Raw genomic sequence first — 17,461 nt, 5'->3', positions numbered from 1 at the left:
AGACAAGTAACACTTTGATCATACCTTTTCTACAACCCAGTTTTATTGCATTAGATCAATCCTCACACATTGCATGGTTAGGACCTAATTAAATTGTGGGATGGGAAGTAGATGAGGTAGTACCTATTACCTGTTATTATCAAACCTTTGGGAGTTACTTCTACGTTTGCTTATTATGCCATGATATGCCAGTAGACGTGGATTGGGTGAGTGATATCCATGACAGATGTGAGTTTTGTTAATTAATGGTTTATCTAAGGTGGCAACTTAAACACACATCTGGGTGGATTGAGGCACCTGAGTATTCCAGGACTTGCCTGTTTTCTTTTGGACCGCCACCCAGGCTCAAAGGGATCATGAGACTATTCATACTAGAAACTTCCGTGTGCAGCCACAAGCTATTATGGGCTCTAGCATAGTTGACTAAGTCGTGCGAACTCTTACAGTGGTAGACTAGCAGATGTAAGGGATGTAGGTGGTACGGTCTACCCAATCGTAAGGTGCTAGCGCTTCTGAAAGACTATGTCTCGGTCATCCGTCTTCTCAAACACCATGTAGTGCTAGAAACCAAACGGAGGCGATCGAGTCTTGTGGGGAAAAGTGCGCAAACCTCTGCAGAGTGTAATAAACTAATCATGGTTAGCCATGTCCCCGGTTATGGACATCTTGAGTATCTAGTACCTGGATTATCATGTGAATCTCAACATGTTACTCTAAATTAATTTTGTTGGGTTATGTTTAATGATGATGCTTAATTGGGATTGAGAATGCTGTCAACCATTATCAATGTTTAACAACTACCATGATAGTTAAATAAATTTTATTCCTTTGAAGTAGGGAAAAAATGGCTTTACGCAAAAGTGTAACCATAGAGCTTTCCACCAGCCAAATATGCATATAGTATAGCTGTTTCATTTCATTACTCTCTATGTGTTACTTTGCCAGCATATTCCATGTGCTGACCCGTTTCGGGCTGCAACATTAATGTTGCAGACTTTTCAGATGACGATTAAGGAGTTTTAGGTCGTGGTTCTATACTCGGTGATGCCGTTGGAGTTGATGGACTCACTTATCTTCCAAGCCTTCCGCTATTATCGTGATTAGATGGCCTTAAGCCATATTTATTGTAATAAGTTCTCTTTTGAGACTCGCGATGTAATAAGTGTGTGATTGCTACTCTGTTATAAATGAAGGGTTTCGTAGTAATTTCAAAAAATTTCCTACGCACACACAGGATCATGTGATGCATAGCAACGAGGGGAGAGTATTGTCTACGTACCCAACGCAGACCGACTGCGGAAGCGATGACACGACGTAGAGGAAGTAGTCGTACGTCTTCACGATCCAACCGATCAAGTACCGAAACTACGGCACCTCCGAGTTCGAGCACACGTTCAGCTCGATGACGATCCCCGGACTCCGATCCAGCAAAGTGTCGGGGAAGAGTTTCATCAGCACGACGGCGTGGTGACGATCTTGATGAACTACAGCAGCAGGGCTTCGCCTAAACTCCGCTACAGTATTATCGAGGAATATGGTGGCAGGGGGCACCGCACACGGCTAAGGAATAGATCACGTGGATCAACTTGTGTCAACTTGTGTGTCTTTGGGGTGCCTCTACCTCAGTATATAAAGGAGCCAAGGGGGGAGGGGGCGCCGGCCAAGAGAGAGAGGCGCAGGAGGAGTCCTACTCCTACCGGGAGTAGGACTCCCCCCCCCCAATCCTATTCCAACTAGGATTCCCAAGGGGGAAAGAGGGAGAGGGGTGGCCGGCCACCTCTCCTAGTCCTAATAGGACTAGGGGAAGGGGGGAGGCGCGCAGCCCCCTTGGGCTGCCCCTTTCTCCTTTCCACTAAGGCCCATGTAGGCCCATATGGCTCCCGGGGGGTTCCGGTAACCTCCCGGTAACCCGGTAAAATCCCGATTTCACCCGGAACACTTCCGATGTCCAAACATAGGCTTCCAATATATCAATCTTTACGTCTCGACCATTTCGAGACTCCTCGTCATGTCCGTGATCACATCCGGGACTCCGAACAACCTTCGGTACATCAAAATACATAAACTCATAATATAACTGTCATCGTAACCTTAAGCGTGCGGACCCTACGGGTTCGAGAACAATGTAGACATGACCGAGACACGTCTCTAGTCAATAACCAATAGCGGGACCTGGATGCCCATATTGGCTCCTACATATTCTACGAAGATCTTTATCGGTCAGACCACATAACAACATACGTTGTTCCCTTTGTCATCGGTATGTTACTTGCCCGAGATTCGATCGTCGGTATCCAATACCTAGTTCAATCTCGTTACCGGCAAGTCTCTTTACTCGTTCCGTAATACATCATCTCACAACTAACATATTAGTTGTAATGCTTGCAAGGCTTATGTGATGTGTATTACCGAGAGGGCCCAGAGATACCTCTCCGACAATCGGAGTGACAAATCCTAATCTCGAAATACGCCAACCCAACATCGACCATTGGAGACACCTGTAGTACTCCTTTATAATCACCCAGTTACGTTGTGACGTTTGGTAGTACCCAAAGTGTTCCTCCAGTAAACGGGAGTTGCATAATCTCATAGTCATAGGAACATATATAAGTCATGAAGAAAGCAATAGCAACATACTAAACGATCGGGTGCTAAGCTAATGGAATGGGTCATGTCAATCAGATCATTCTGCTAATGATGTGACCTCGTTAATCAAATAACAACTCATTGTTCATGGTTAGGAAACATAACCATCTTTGATTAACGAGCTAGTCAAGTAGAGGCATACTAGTGACACTTTGTTTGTCTATGTATTCACACATGTATTATGTTTCCGGTAAATACACTTCTAGCATGAATAATAAACATTTATCATGATTATAAGGAAATAAATAATAACTTTATTATTGCCTCTAGGGCATATTTCCTTCAGTCTCCCACTTGCACTAGAGTCAATAATCTAGATTACACTGTAATGATTCTAACACCCATGGAGCCTTGGTGCTGATCATGTTTTGCTCGTGGAAGAGGCTTAGTCAATGGGTCTGCAACATTCAGATCCATATGTATCTTGCAAATCTCTATGTCTCCCACCTGGACTAGATCCCGGATGGAGTTGAAGCGTCTCTTGATGTGTTTGGTCCTTTTGTGAAATCTGGATTCCTTTGCCAAGGCAATTGCACCAGTATTGTCACAAAAGATTTTCATTGGACCCGATGCACTAGGTATGACACCTAGATCGGATATGAACTCCTTCATCCAGACTCCTTCATTTGCTGCTTCCGAAGCAGCTATGTATTCCGCTTCACATGTAGATCCCGCTACGACGCTTTGTTTAGAACTGCACCAACTGACAGCTCCACCATTTAATGTAAACACGTATCCGGTTTGCGATTTAGAATCGTCCGGATCAGTGTCAAAGCTTGCATCAACGTAACCTTTTACGATGAGCTCTTTGTCACCTCCATATACGAGAAACATATCCTTAGTCCTTTTCAGGTATTTCAGGATGTTCTTGACCGCTGTCCAGTGATCCACTCCTGGATTACTTTGGTACCTCCCTGCTAAACTTATAGCAAGGCACACATCAGGTCTGGTACACAGCATTGCATACATGATAGAGCCTATGGCTGATGCATAGGGAACATCTTTCATATTCTCTCTATCTTCTGCAGTGGTCGGGCATTGAGTCTTACTCAATTTCACACCTTGTAATACAGGCAAGAATCCTTTCTTTGCTTGATCCATTTTGAATTTCCTCAAAATCTTGTCAAGGTATGTGCTTTGTGAAAGTCCAATTAAGCGTCTTGATCTATCTCTATAGATCTTAATGCCTAATATGTAAGCAGCTTCACCGAGGTCTTTCATTGAAAAACTTTTATTCAAGTATCCCTTTATGCTATCCAGAAATTCTATATCATTTCCAATCAGTAATATGTCATCCACATATAATATCAGAAATGCTACAGAGCTCCCACTCACTTTCTTGTAAATACAGGCTTCTCTGAAAGTCTGTATAAAACCAAATGCTTTGATCACACTATCAAAACGTTTATTCCAACTCCGAGAGGCTTGCACCAGTCCATAAATGGATCGCTGGAGCTTGCACACTTTGTTAGCTCCCTTTGGATCGACAAAACCTTCTGGTTGCATCATATACAACTCTTCTTCCAGAAATCCATTCAGGAATGCAGTTTTGACATCCATTTGCCAAATTTCACAATCATAAAATGCGGCAATTGCTAACATGATTCGGACGGACTTAAGCATCGCTACGGGTGAGAAGGTCTCATCGTAGTCAATCCCTTGAACTTGCCGAAAACCTTTTGCGACAAGTCGAGCTTTGTAGACACTAACATTACCATCAGCGTCAGTCTTCTTCTTAAAGATCCATTTATTCTCAATTGCTTGCCGATCATCGGGAAAGTCAACCAAAGTCCATACTTTGTTCTCATACATGGATCCCATCTCAGATTTCATGGCTCCAAGCCACTTTGCGGAATCTGGGCTCACCATCGCTTCTTCATAGTTCGTAGGTTCATCATGATCTAGTAGCATGACCTCCAGAACAGGATTACCGTACCACTCTGGTGCGGATCTTACTCTGGTTGATCTACGAGGTTCAGCAGTATCTTGATCTGAAGTTTCATGATCATTATCATTGGCTTCCTCACTAACTGGTGTAGGTGTCACTGAAACAGTTTTCTGTGATGAACTACTTTCCAGTAAGGGAGCAGGTACAGTTACCTCTTCAAGTTCTACTTTCCTCCCACTCACTTCTTTCGAGAGAAACTCCTTCTCTAGAAATGATCCATTCTTAGCAACGAATGTCTTGCCTTCGGATCTGTGATAGAAGGTGTACCCAATAGTTTCCTTTGGGTATCCTATGAAGACACATTTCTCCGATTTGGGTTCGAGCTTATCAGGTTGAAGCTTTTTCACATAAGCATCGCAGCCCCAAACTTTAAGAAACGACAACTTTGGTTTCTTGCCAAACCACAGTTCAAAAGGCGTCGTCTCAACGGATTTTGATGGTGCCCTATTTAACGTGAATGCGGCCGTCTCTAAAGCATATCCCCAAAAAGATAGCGGTAAATCAGTAAGAGACATCATAGATCGCACCATATCTAGTAAAGTACGATTACGACGTTCGAACACACCATTACGCTGTGGTGTTCCGGGTGGCGTGAGTTGCGAAACTATTCCACAGTTTTTCAAATGTACACCAAACTCGTAACTCAAATATTCTCCTCCATGATCAGATCGTAGAAACTTTATTTTCTTGTTACGATGATTTTCAACTTCACTCTGAAATTCTTTGAACTTTTCAAATGTTTCAGACTTATGTTTCATTAAGTAGATATACCCATATCTGCTTAAATCATCTGTGAAGGTGAGAAAATAACGATATCCGCCACGAGCCTCAATATTCATCGGGCCACATACATCGGTATGTATGATTTCCAACAAATCTGTTGCTCTCTCCATAGTACCGGAGAACGGTGTTTTATTCATCTTGCCCATGAGGCACGGTTCGCAAGTACCAAGTGATTCATAATCAAGTGGTTCCAAAAGTCCATCAGCATGGAGTTTCTTCATGCGCTTTATACCAATATGACCTAAACGACAGTGCCACAAATAAGTTGCACTTTCATTATCAACTCTGCATCTTTTGGCTTCAATATTATGAATATGTGTATTACTACTATCGAGATTCAATAAGAATAGACCACTCTTCAAGGGTGCATGACCATAAAAGATATTACTCATATAAATAGAACAACCATTATTCTCTGATTTAAATGAATAACCGTCTCGCATTAAACAAGATCCAGATATAATGTTCATGCTCAACGCTGGCACCAAATAACAATTATTTAGGTCTAATATTAATCCCGAAGGTAGATGTAGAGGTAGCGTGCCGACTGCGATCACATCGACTTTGGAACCGTTTCCCACGCGCATCGTCACCTCGTCCTTTGCCAGTGCCCGCTTATTCCGTAGTCCCTGTTTCGAGTTGCAAATATTAGCAACAGAACCAGTATCAAATACCCAGGTGCTACTGCGAGCTCTAGTAAGGTACACATCAATAACATGTATATCACATATACCTTTGTTCACCTTGCCATCCTTCTTATCCGCCAAATACTTGGGGCAGTTCCGCTTCCAGTGACCAGTCTGCTTGCAGTAGAAGCACTCAGTTTCAGGCTTAGGTCCAGACTTGGGTTTCTTCTCTTGAGCGGCAACTTGCTTGCCGTTCTTCTTGAAGTTCCCCTTTTTCTTCCCTTTGCCCTTTTTCTTGAAACTAGTGGTCTTGTTAACCATCAACACTTGATGCTCCTTCTTGATTTCTACCTCCGCAGCTTTCAGCATTGCGAAGAGCTCAGGAATAGTCTTGTTCATCCCTTGCATATTATAGTTCATCACGAAGCTCTTGTAGCTTGGTGACAGTGATTGGAGAATTCTGTCAATGACGCAATCATCCGGGAGATTAACTCCCAATTGAATCAAGTGATTATTATACCCAGACATTTTGAGTATATGCTCACTGACAGAACTGTTCTCCTCCATCTTGCAGCTATAGAACTTATTGGAGACTTCATATCTCTCAATTCGGGCATTTGCTTGAAATATTAACTTCAACTCCTGGAACATCTCATATGCTCCATGACGTTCAAAACGTCGTTGAAGTCCCGATTCTAAGCCGTAAAGCATGGCACACTGAACTATCGAGTAGTCATCAGCTTTGCTCTGCCAGACGTTCATAACATCTGGTGTTGCTCCAGCAGCAGGCCTGGCACCCAGCGGTGCTTCCAGGATGTAATTTTTCTGTGCAGCAATGAGGATAATCCTCAAGTTACGGACCCAGTCCGTGTAATTGCTACCATCATCTTTCAACTTTGCTTTCTCAAGGAACGCATTAAAATTCAACGGAACAACAGCACGAGCCATCTATCTACAATCAACATAAACAAGCAAGATACTATCAGGTACTAAGTTCATGATAAATTTAAGTTCAATTAATCATATTATATAAGAACTCCCACTTAGATAGACATCCCTCTAATCCTCTAAGTGATTACGTGATCCAAATCAACTAAACCATGACCGATCATCACGTGAGATGGAGTAGTTTTCAATGGTGAACATCGTTATGTTGATCATATCTACTATATGATTCACGCTCGACCTTTCGGTCTCCGTGTTCCGAGGCCATATCTGCATATGCTAGGCTCGTCAAGTTTAACCTGAGTATTCTGCGTGTGCAAAACTGGCTTGCACCCGTTGTAGATGGACGTAGAGCTTATCACACCCGATCATCACGTGGTGTCTGGGCACGACGAACTTTGGCAACGTTGCATACTCAGGGAGAACACTTCTTGATAATTTAGTGAGAGATCATCTTATAATGCTACCGTCAATCAAAGCAAGATAAGATGCATAAAAAGATAAACATCACATGCAATCAATATAAGTGATATGATATGGTCATCATCATCTTGTGCTTGTGATCTCCATCTCCGAAGCACCGTCATGATCACCATCGTCACCGGTGCGACACCTTGATCTCCATCGTAGCATCATTGTCGTCTTGCCAATCTTATGCTTCCACGACTATCACTACCGTTTAGTAATAAAGTAAAGCATTACATCGCGATTGCATTGCATACAATAAAGCGACAACCATATGGCTCCTGCCAGTTGCCGATAACTCGGTTACAAAACATGATCATCTCATACAATAAAATTCAGCATCATGCTTTGACCATATCACATCACAACATGCCCTGCAAAAACAAGTTAGACGTCCTCTACTTTGTTGTTGCTTGTTTTACGTGGCTGCTACGGGCTTAAGTAAGAACCAATCTCACCTACGCATCAAAACCACAACGATAGTTCGTCAAATAGACTCCGTTTTAACCTTCGCAAGGACCGGGCGTAGCCATACTTGGTTCAACTAAAGTTGGAGAGACAGTCGCCCGCAAGCCATCTCTGTGCAAAGCACGTCGAGGGAACCGGTCTCGCGTAAGCGTACGCGTAAGGTTGGTCCGGGTCGTCTCGTCCAACAATACCGCCGAACCAAAGTATGACATGCTGGTAGGCAGTATGACTTGTATCGTCCACAACTCACTTGTGTTCTACTCGTGCATATAACATCAACATAAATAACCTAGGCTCGGATGCCACTGAAGGGTTTCGTAGTAATTTCAAAAAATTTCCTACGCACACACAGGATCATGTGATGCATAGCAACGAGGGGAGAGTATTGTCTACGTACCCAACGTAGACCGACTGCGGAAGCGATGACACGACATAGAGGAAGTAGTCGTACGTCTTCACGATCCAACCGATCAAGTACCGAAACTACGGCACCTCCGAGTTCGAGCACACGTTCAGCTCGATGACGATCCCCGGACTCCGATCCAGCAAAGTGTCGGGGAAGAGTTTCGTCAGCACGACGGCGTGGTGACGATCTTGATGAACTACAGCAGCAGGGCTTCGCCTAAACTCCGCTACAGTATTATCGAGGAATATGGTGGCAGGGGGCACCGCACACGGCTAAGGAATAGATCACGTGGATCAACTTGTGTCAACTTGTGTGTCTTTGGGGTGCCTCTACCTCAGTATATAAAGGAGCCAAGGGGGGAGGGGGCGCCGGGCAAGAGAGAGAGGTGCAGGAGGAGTCCTACTCCTACCGGGAGTAGGACTCCCCCCCCCCCCAATCCTATTCCAACTAGGATTCCCAAGGGGGAAAGAGGGAGAGGGGTGGCCGGCCACCTCTCCTAGTCCTAATAGGACTAGGGGAAGGGGGGAGGCGCGCAGCCCCCTTGGGCTGCCCCTTTCTCCTTTCCACTAAGGCCCATGTAGGCCCATATGGCTCCCGGGGGGTTCCGGTAACCTCCCGGTAACCCGGTAAAATCCCGATTTCACCCGGAACACTTCTGATGTCCAAACATAGGCTTCCAATATATCAATCTTTACGTCTCGACCATTTCGAGACTCCTCGTCATGTCCGTGATCACATCCGGGACTCCGAACAACCTTCGGTACATCAAAATACATAAACTCATAATATAACTGTCATCGTAACCTTAAGCGTGCGGACCCTACGGGTTCGAGAACAATGTAGACATGACCGAGACACGTCTCTGGTCAATAACCAATAGCGGGACCTGGATGCCCATATTGGCTCCTACATATTCTACGAAGATCTTTATCGGTCAGACCGCATAACAACATATGTTGTTCCCTTTGTCATCGGTATGTTACTTGCCCGAGATTCGATCGTTGGTATCCAATACCTAGTTCAATCTCGTTACCGGCAAGTCTCTTTACTCGTTCCGTAATACATCATCTCACAACTAACATATTAGTTGTAATGCTTGCAAGGCTTATGTGATGTGTATTACCGAGAGGGCCCAGAGATACCTCTCCGACAATCGGAGTGACAAATCCTAATCTCGAAATACGCCAACCCAACATCGACCATTGGAGACACCTGTAGTACTCCTTTATAATCACCCAGTTACGTTGTGACGTTTGGTAGTACCTAAAGTGTTCCTCCGGTAAACGGGAGTTGCATAATCTCATAGTCATAGGAACATGTATAAGTCATGAAGAAAGCAATAGCAACATACTAAACGATCGGGTGCTAAGCTAATGGAATGGGTCATGTCAATCAGATCATTCTGCTAATGATGTGACCTCGTTAATCAAATAACAACTCATTGTTCATGGTTAGGAAACATAACCATCTTTGATTAACGAGCTAGTCAAGTAGAGGCATACTAGTGACACTTTGTTTGTCTATGTATTCACACATGTATTATGTTTCCGGTAAATACAATTCTAGCATGAATAATAAACATTTATCATGATTATAAGGAAATAAATAATAACTTTATTATTGCCTCTAGGGCATATTTCCTTCAATAAATCCTCCGAGTACTGTGTGGTGTCAGCATTACTGATCCAGGGATGACACCGGAGCACAGAGATCAGACTGTTTGAGGTCTGGTCGCTACAGTATCTCACATAGGCTATTCCGTGCCTCACAGAGTAAACGCCCATGGCTGTGCGTAAGACAAAGGTTCAGCTCTATGGGCTAAATGCCCGTCCATCTCCATGAGCATGACTCTATGTAATACCATCGACCATGCCTTTTTAGCACTTCAAAAACAACGTCTCTCGAATCTGCCACTCATTGCCTCACAAAGTAAACAACGAGTGTTCATATCAGAACCCAATTCTATTCGGTTTGCGCAATAAATGCATGAATTTGACTCTGCCTAATACTAAAGTATGCCTGCATGGGCTTCTCTTCCGCGCCTCTCCATCTAAACGAGTTGACGGAATCATTCGAAAAACAGACACAAGCGAACATGACTCTATATAATACCACACGATGCATTTGTGGATTTGGCACCCGTGCATGTCACCCTTATCACTGAATCATAGAAAGTCACGAACGTACATAGCCGTGGATGCAGAGACTTGAAGTCCATTTAGCTAGTGAAATGTACGGCTTGTGCAATAAACGCATGAACGTGACTCTGCCTAATACTAAAGTATGCCTCCATGGGCTTCTCGTCCGTGCCTCTCCGTCTAAACGAGTCGATGGAATCATTCGGAAAACAGACACAAGTGAACATGACTCTATATAATACCAGATGATGCATTTGCGTATTTGGCGCCCGTGCATGTGACCCTTATCATTGAAACACAGAAAGTCACAAACATACATAGCCATGGCCACAGAGACTTGAAGTCCGTTTATCTAATGAAATGTATGGCTTGCGCAATAAATGCATGAACGTGACTCTGCCTAATACTAAAGTATGCCTCCATGGGCTTCTCGTCTGTGCCTCTTCGTCTAAACGAGTCGACGGAATCATTCGGAAAACATACTCAAGCGAACATGACTCTATATAATACCACACAATGCCTTTGCTGATTTGGCGCCCGTGCCTATGACCCTTATCACTGAATCACAAAAAGTCACAAACGTACATAGCTGTGGCTGCAGAGACTTGAAGTCCATTTAGCTAATGAAATGTATGGCTTGAGAAAAAGACCGTTTTGCCAAAGACCGAAATACCACATTCGTTGTTGGCAAGGTTATAGATTGAGCAAAAAGGTACAAGCATTGTTTCACCATACCTACGTAAAACCCAAACTGGAAAGTGGCGGCAACATGTCACTCCAGCACTGTTTTCAGCATTTACAAGTGAATGGATCCTTTAAATCTAGGTGACGCATGCGTGCCTTAGATCCAAGTTCCCGTGCTTGCAACTTGGCGACAACCTAAGGCAAGCATGTTTGGAAGCCTTTTTGTCCCACTGAAGCACCTCTTGTTGTTGTTTGTAGAATTGTTTCGTGAAGTCTTCTTGAAGAAGAAACTTGATCCTGATAGTCTCCAGCTATGCTGCGTTGAGAATAAAGAATGTCGCAAGTCGAATGCTTTCTCGCATTGTACATAGCTTTCTAGCGTCAGCGACTTCAAACGAACGCCGTGATGACGCTTACAAGAATAGTCGTTCGTAAGACTTTCTTCATTAGAGGCTCTTCCCTAAATAAACATGAAGAATTGAAATGGCTAGGCTCCATAAAGAGTGATTCTGTTGGGAGAGCAAGTGAAGGAATAATTCTATAACCTCCGTTGTGATAAAAGCTTTTTTAGTTTTGTCTACACACAGATGTCCCTAATACTAGTCCATGACCATATACAACTTTATCCATTACATACAAATGTAGGTGACGATTTTCTTTATGAATGGAGTTCTACACCATGCATGGTATGTGTTTACAATTTGTGTGAGAAGCATCACCTTGATATACAAGTTCTCCAAGCTTCAGAAGCGTTGCACTAAGGCAAAGTCTGTGTGCACAACATAATCCATGCTGATAGATAACGTCTTGATAGAATGAACCGCTGTGGATGTGTTGACTGTCGGCAAACACTTCATGTAGAATAAAACATAATATTATTAGAATAAAGGTTGGATTACATGGAACTCATTTGTACGAACGAATGGAGGTGAAAGTATTGTCGAAAGTTGGTACCTGAATAATTATACGGTCATTTGCAATGCTGGTTTCACAGGAAATATAAGAAAATTTACCCATGACCTGCAGTTTAGTTGTAGAGGTGATAACTATCTGCAAGTTCTTGCTATGATCATCGCAAAGCAACCGTTGAAGTGAGGAGGCATCCTCTATAACAACTTTCCCATAGTAACCACAAATGCCAATGCTTATAAGGTTAGGTAAGTTTATCCTGATACAATGGTGCCTGGCTGTCCAAACAAGCAGCAGAGACTCGAGTGTAGGAGAACTAGAGCTGATTATGCTTTGTAATGAGACGTCTGATACATCAACATCCACTAGCGAGAGTCTCCTGAGCAGAGGTAGTTTAAGCGCCCGTACATAATTGTCTGGTAACTTGCAAAGAGCAAAGGCGATGGTTTTGAGAGAGGAGGAAATCTGAGGGTTGAATGCTGGTGGTGATGGCATGAGCGAAGGGTATGAGAATGGCACTATGTCATGTTGTCTCAAATATGGTGGAAACAGGTAGTAAAACTCGAGCACCTGGAGATTGTTCAGTCTTGGGGATGGAAGCCAGGCATCGACTGTGGAGCGTCTGCAGTGGAGGTAGCTCGCCGGAATGCAGAGGCAGTGAACTACGCTCTCATGGCCAGAGAGGATGGCCTCTGGAAGGCACGAATCATCTTCACCGACAAGTTCTTCTCTAAAAAAAGCTCCGGTGTATGTTATGCGGACGAGTTCCTCCGGTGTGGCGGAGTTCGCGGTGGTAATCTCGAAAGGTACTTGATCTAGAGAGTTAAAAAGACATGGGACAGGGATCTCACGGCGGTCCAGATTCAGATGAGCGGCGCGCCACAGAGGGCGCCACCGACGTGCGAGCATTTGAGTGCGGATGCCCTCCTTACTGGAGAGACGGGAGATGACCTCACCGAGTACGGCGTCGGGGAGGTCGCTGATGCGGTCCAGACCAGACTGCTCTTCCTGATCCTCGGAATCAGTGTGCAGCCGGCCGCCGCTTCCAGCCGCTACCTCCAAACCACCGGAGGAGGCCATCGTCGGTGGCCCTAGCCTCGCCCTCTTGGTGCTCGGGACACCGGAGTGGACCTCCATCTCCGTCTCCATTGTTGGGTTCGCGCCGCTGATACGTCTCCAACGTATCTATAATTTTTGATTGTTCCATGCTATTATATTGTCAACCTTGGATGCTTTATATGCATTTATATGCTATTTTATATTATTTTTGGGACTAACCTATTAACCCAGAGCCCAGTGCCAGTTTTTGTTTTTTCCTTGTTTTAGAGTATCGTAGAAAAGGAAAATCAAATGGAGTCCAATTGACCTGAAACTTCACGAAACTTATTTTTGGAAAGAAAGCAACCCGGGAGACTTGGAGTCCACGTAAGGGAAGCTTCAAGGAGGCCACGAGGTAGGGGGCGTGCCCTCCACCCTCGTGGGCCCCTCGTGGCTCCCCTGACGTACTTCTTCCACCTATATATCTCCATATACCATAAAAACATCCGGGAGCACAATAGATCGGGAGTTCCGCCGCCAGAAGCCTCCATAGCCATCGAAAGCCAATCTAGACCCGTTCCGACACCCTGCCGGAGGGGGCAATCCCTCTCCGGTGGCTATCTTCATCATCCTGGTGCTCTCCATGACGAGGAGGGAGTAGTTCTCCCTCGGGGCTGAGGGTATGTACCAGTAGCTATGTGTTTGATCTCTCTCTCTCTCTCGTGTTCTTGAGGTTGTACGATCTTGATGTATCGCGAGCTTTGCTATTATATTTGGATCCTATGATGTTCTTCCCCCCCCCCCTCTACTCTCTTGTAATGGATTGAGTTTCTCCTTTGAAGTTATCTTATCGGATTGAGTCTTTAAAGATTTGAGAACACTTGATGTATGTCTTGCCGTGCGTATCTGTGGTGACAATGGGATACCACGTGATTCACTTGATGTATGTTTTGGTGATCAACTTGCGGGTTCCGCCCATGAACCTATGCATAGGGGTTGGCACACGTTTTCGTCATGATTCTCCGGTAGAAACTTTGGGGCACTCTTTGAGGTTCTATGTTTTGGTTGAATAGATGAATCTGAGATTGTGTGATGCATATCGTATAATCATACCCACGGATACTTGAGGTGACAATGGAGTATCTAGGTGACATTAGGGTTTTGGTTGATTTGTGTCTTAAGGTGTTATTCTAGTATGAACTCTAGGGTTGTTTGTGACACTTACAGGAATAGCCCAACGGATTGATTGGAAAGAATAACTTTGAGGTGGTTTCGTACCCTACCATAATCTCTTCGTTCATTCTCCGCTATTAGTGACTTTGGACTGACTCTTTGTTGCATGTTAAGGGATAGTTATGTGATCCAATTATGTTATTATTGTTGAGAGGACTTGCACTAGTGAAAGTATGAACCCTGGGCCTTGTTTCCTATCATTGCAATACCGTTTATGCTCACTTTTATCACTTGCTACCTTGCTGTTTTTATATTTTTTAGATTACAAATACCCATATCTACTATCCATATACCACTTGTATCACCATCTCTTCGCCGAACTAGTGCACCTATACAATTTACCATTGTATTGGGTGTGTTGGGGACACAAGAGACTCTTTGTCATTTGGTTGCAAGGTTGCTTGAGAGAGACCATCTTCATCCTACGCCTCCTACGCATTGATAAACCTTAGGTCATCCACTTGAGGGAAATTTGCTACTGTCCTACAAACATTTGCACTTCGAGGACCTACAACTTCTACAAGAAGAAGGTTGTGTAGTAGACATCAAGCTCTTTTCTGGCGCCGTTGCTGGGGAGGTGAGTGCTTGAAGGTATATCTTTAGATCTTGCAATCGAGTCTTTTAGTTTCTTGTTTTATCACTAGTTTAGTTTATAAAAGAAAATTACAAAAATAATGGAATTAAGCTTGCCTCATACGCTCCATATTTTTAATATCTTTCGTGAGTATGCAAAGCCACAAGCTTGGGGAAGCTATGTTTGATGAAGATGTTATTTTTTGTCCCCCAAGTTTTGATGAGCAAATTTATTATGATGAAAGCATGCCTCCTATTTATGATGATTATTGTGATGACATGTATGCTATGAATAATAATGATAACCATGAAACTTTTCATCATGATTTTAGTTTTCAATTGGATTATGCCTCACATGATAGTTATTTCGTTGAGTTTGCTCCCACTATTATTCATGAGAAGAATTTTGCATATGTGGAGAGTAGTAATTTTTCTATGCGTGTAGATCATGAAAAAAATGCTTTAGGTGCTGGTTATATTGTTGAATTCATTCATGATGCTACTGAAAATTATTATGAGGGAGGAACATATGCTTGTAGGAATTGCAATAATATCAAGTTTCCTCTCTATGTGCTTAAAATCTTGAAGTTATGCTTGTTTTGCTTTCCTATGCAAGTTGATTCTTGTTCCCACAAGTTGTTTGCTCACAAAATCCCTATGCGTAGGAAGTGGGTTAGACTTAAATATTCTAGTCATATTCTTCAAGATGCTCTCTTTATGTTACAATTCTTATCTTTTATGTGAGCATCATTGAAATCATCATGCCTAGCTAGGGGCGTTAAATGATAACGCTTGTTGGGAGGCAACCCAACTTTATTTTTGTTCCTTGCTTTTTGTTCCTGTTTAGTAATAAATAAATAATTTATCTAGCCTCTTTTATGATTTAGTTTTTATGTTTTAATTAGTGCTTGTGCCAAGTAGAACCGTTGGGAAGACTTGGGGAAAGTCTTGTTAATCTTGCTGTAAAAAACAGAAACTTTAGCGCTCACGAGAACAGCTGCCATTTTTATTTGGAAAGTGCTATTTAGTTAACTATTTTTTAAGATGATTAATATATAAATTCCTCACGTCAAGCAATTTATTTTAGAATTTTTGGGGTTCCAGAAGTTTGCGTTAGTTATAGATTACTACAGACTGTTCTGTTTTTGACAGATTCTGTTTTTTGTGTGTTGTTTGCTTATTTTAATGAATCTATGGCTAGTAAAAGAGTTTATAAACCATAGAGAAGTTGTAATACAGTAGGTTTAACACCAATATAAATAAATAATGAGTTCATTATAGTACCTTGAAGTGGTGTTTTGTTTTCTTTCGCTAACGGAGCTCATGAGTTTTCTACGTTAAGTTTTGTGTTGTGAAGTTTTCAAGTTTTCGGTAAAGATTCGATGGACTATGGAATAAGGAGTGGCAAGAGCCTAAGCTTGGAGATTTCCAAGGCACCCCAAGGTAATATTCAAGGACAACCAAAAGCCTAAGCTTGGGTATGCCCCGGAAGGCATCCCCTCTTTCGTCTTCGTTCATCGGTAACTTTACTTGGAGCTATATTTTTATTCGCCACATGATATGTGTTTTGCTTGGAGCGTCATTTTATTTTCTTTTGTTTTTCTTGCTGTTTGAATAAAATACCAAGATCTGAAATTATTAAATGTTAGAGAGTCTTCACATAGTAGCATAATTATTCGACTACTCATTGATCTTCACTTATATCTTTCGGAGTAGTTTGTCATTTGCTCTAGTGCTCCACTTATATCTTTTTAGAGCACGGTGGTGGTTTTATTTTATAGAAATTAATGAACTCTCATGCTTCACTTATATTATTTTGAGAGTCCTTTAGAACAGCATGGTAGTTTGCTTTGGTTATGAAACTAGTCCTAATATGATGGGCATCCAAGAGGGATATAATAAAAACTTTCATATAAAGTGCATTGAATACTAAGAGAAGTTTGATACTTGATGATTGTATTGAGATATGAAGATGGTGATATTAGAGTCATTCTAGTGAGTAGTTGTGAATTTGAGAGATACTTGTGTTGAAGTTTGTGATTCCCGTAGCATGCACGTATGGTGAACCATTATGTGATGAAGTTGGAGCATGATTTATTTATTGATTGTCTTCCTTATGAGTGGCAGTCGGGGACGAGCGATGGTCTTTTCCTACCAATCTATCCCCCTAGGAGCATGCGCGTAGTACTTTGTTTCGATAACTAATAGATTTTTGCAATAAGTATGTGAGTTCTTTATGACTAATGTTGAGTCCATGGATTATACGCACTCTCACCCTTCCACCATTGCTAGCCTCTCTAATACCGCGCACCTTTCCTCGATATCATACACCCACCAGATACCTTCCTCAAAACAGCCACCATACCTACCTATTATGGCATTTCCATAGCCATTCCGAGATATATTGCCATGCAACTTTCCACCATTCCGTTTATTATGACACTCTTCATCATTGTCATATTGCTTTGCATGATCATGTAGTTGACATTGTATTTGTGGCAAAGCCACCATTCATAATTCTTCCATACATGTCACTCTTGAGTCATTCCACATCCCGGTACACCGCCGGAGGCGTTCATATAGAGTCATATCTTGTTCT

This window comes from Triticum dicoccoides, chromosome 1A, assembly GCF_002162155.2.
Source record: "Triticum dicoccoides isolate Atlit2015 ecotype Zavitan chromosome 1A, WEW_v2.0, whole genome shotgun sequence".
Classification (NCBI taxonomy): domain Eukaryota; kingdom Viridiplantae; phylum Streptophyta; class Magnoliopsida; order Poales; family Poaceae; genus Triticum; species Triticum dicoccoides.
The sequence above is the reverse complement of the archived record's forward strand: the minus strand, read 5'-3'. Positions refer to the sequence as shown.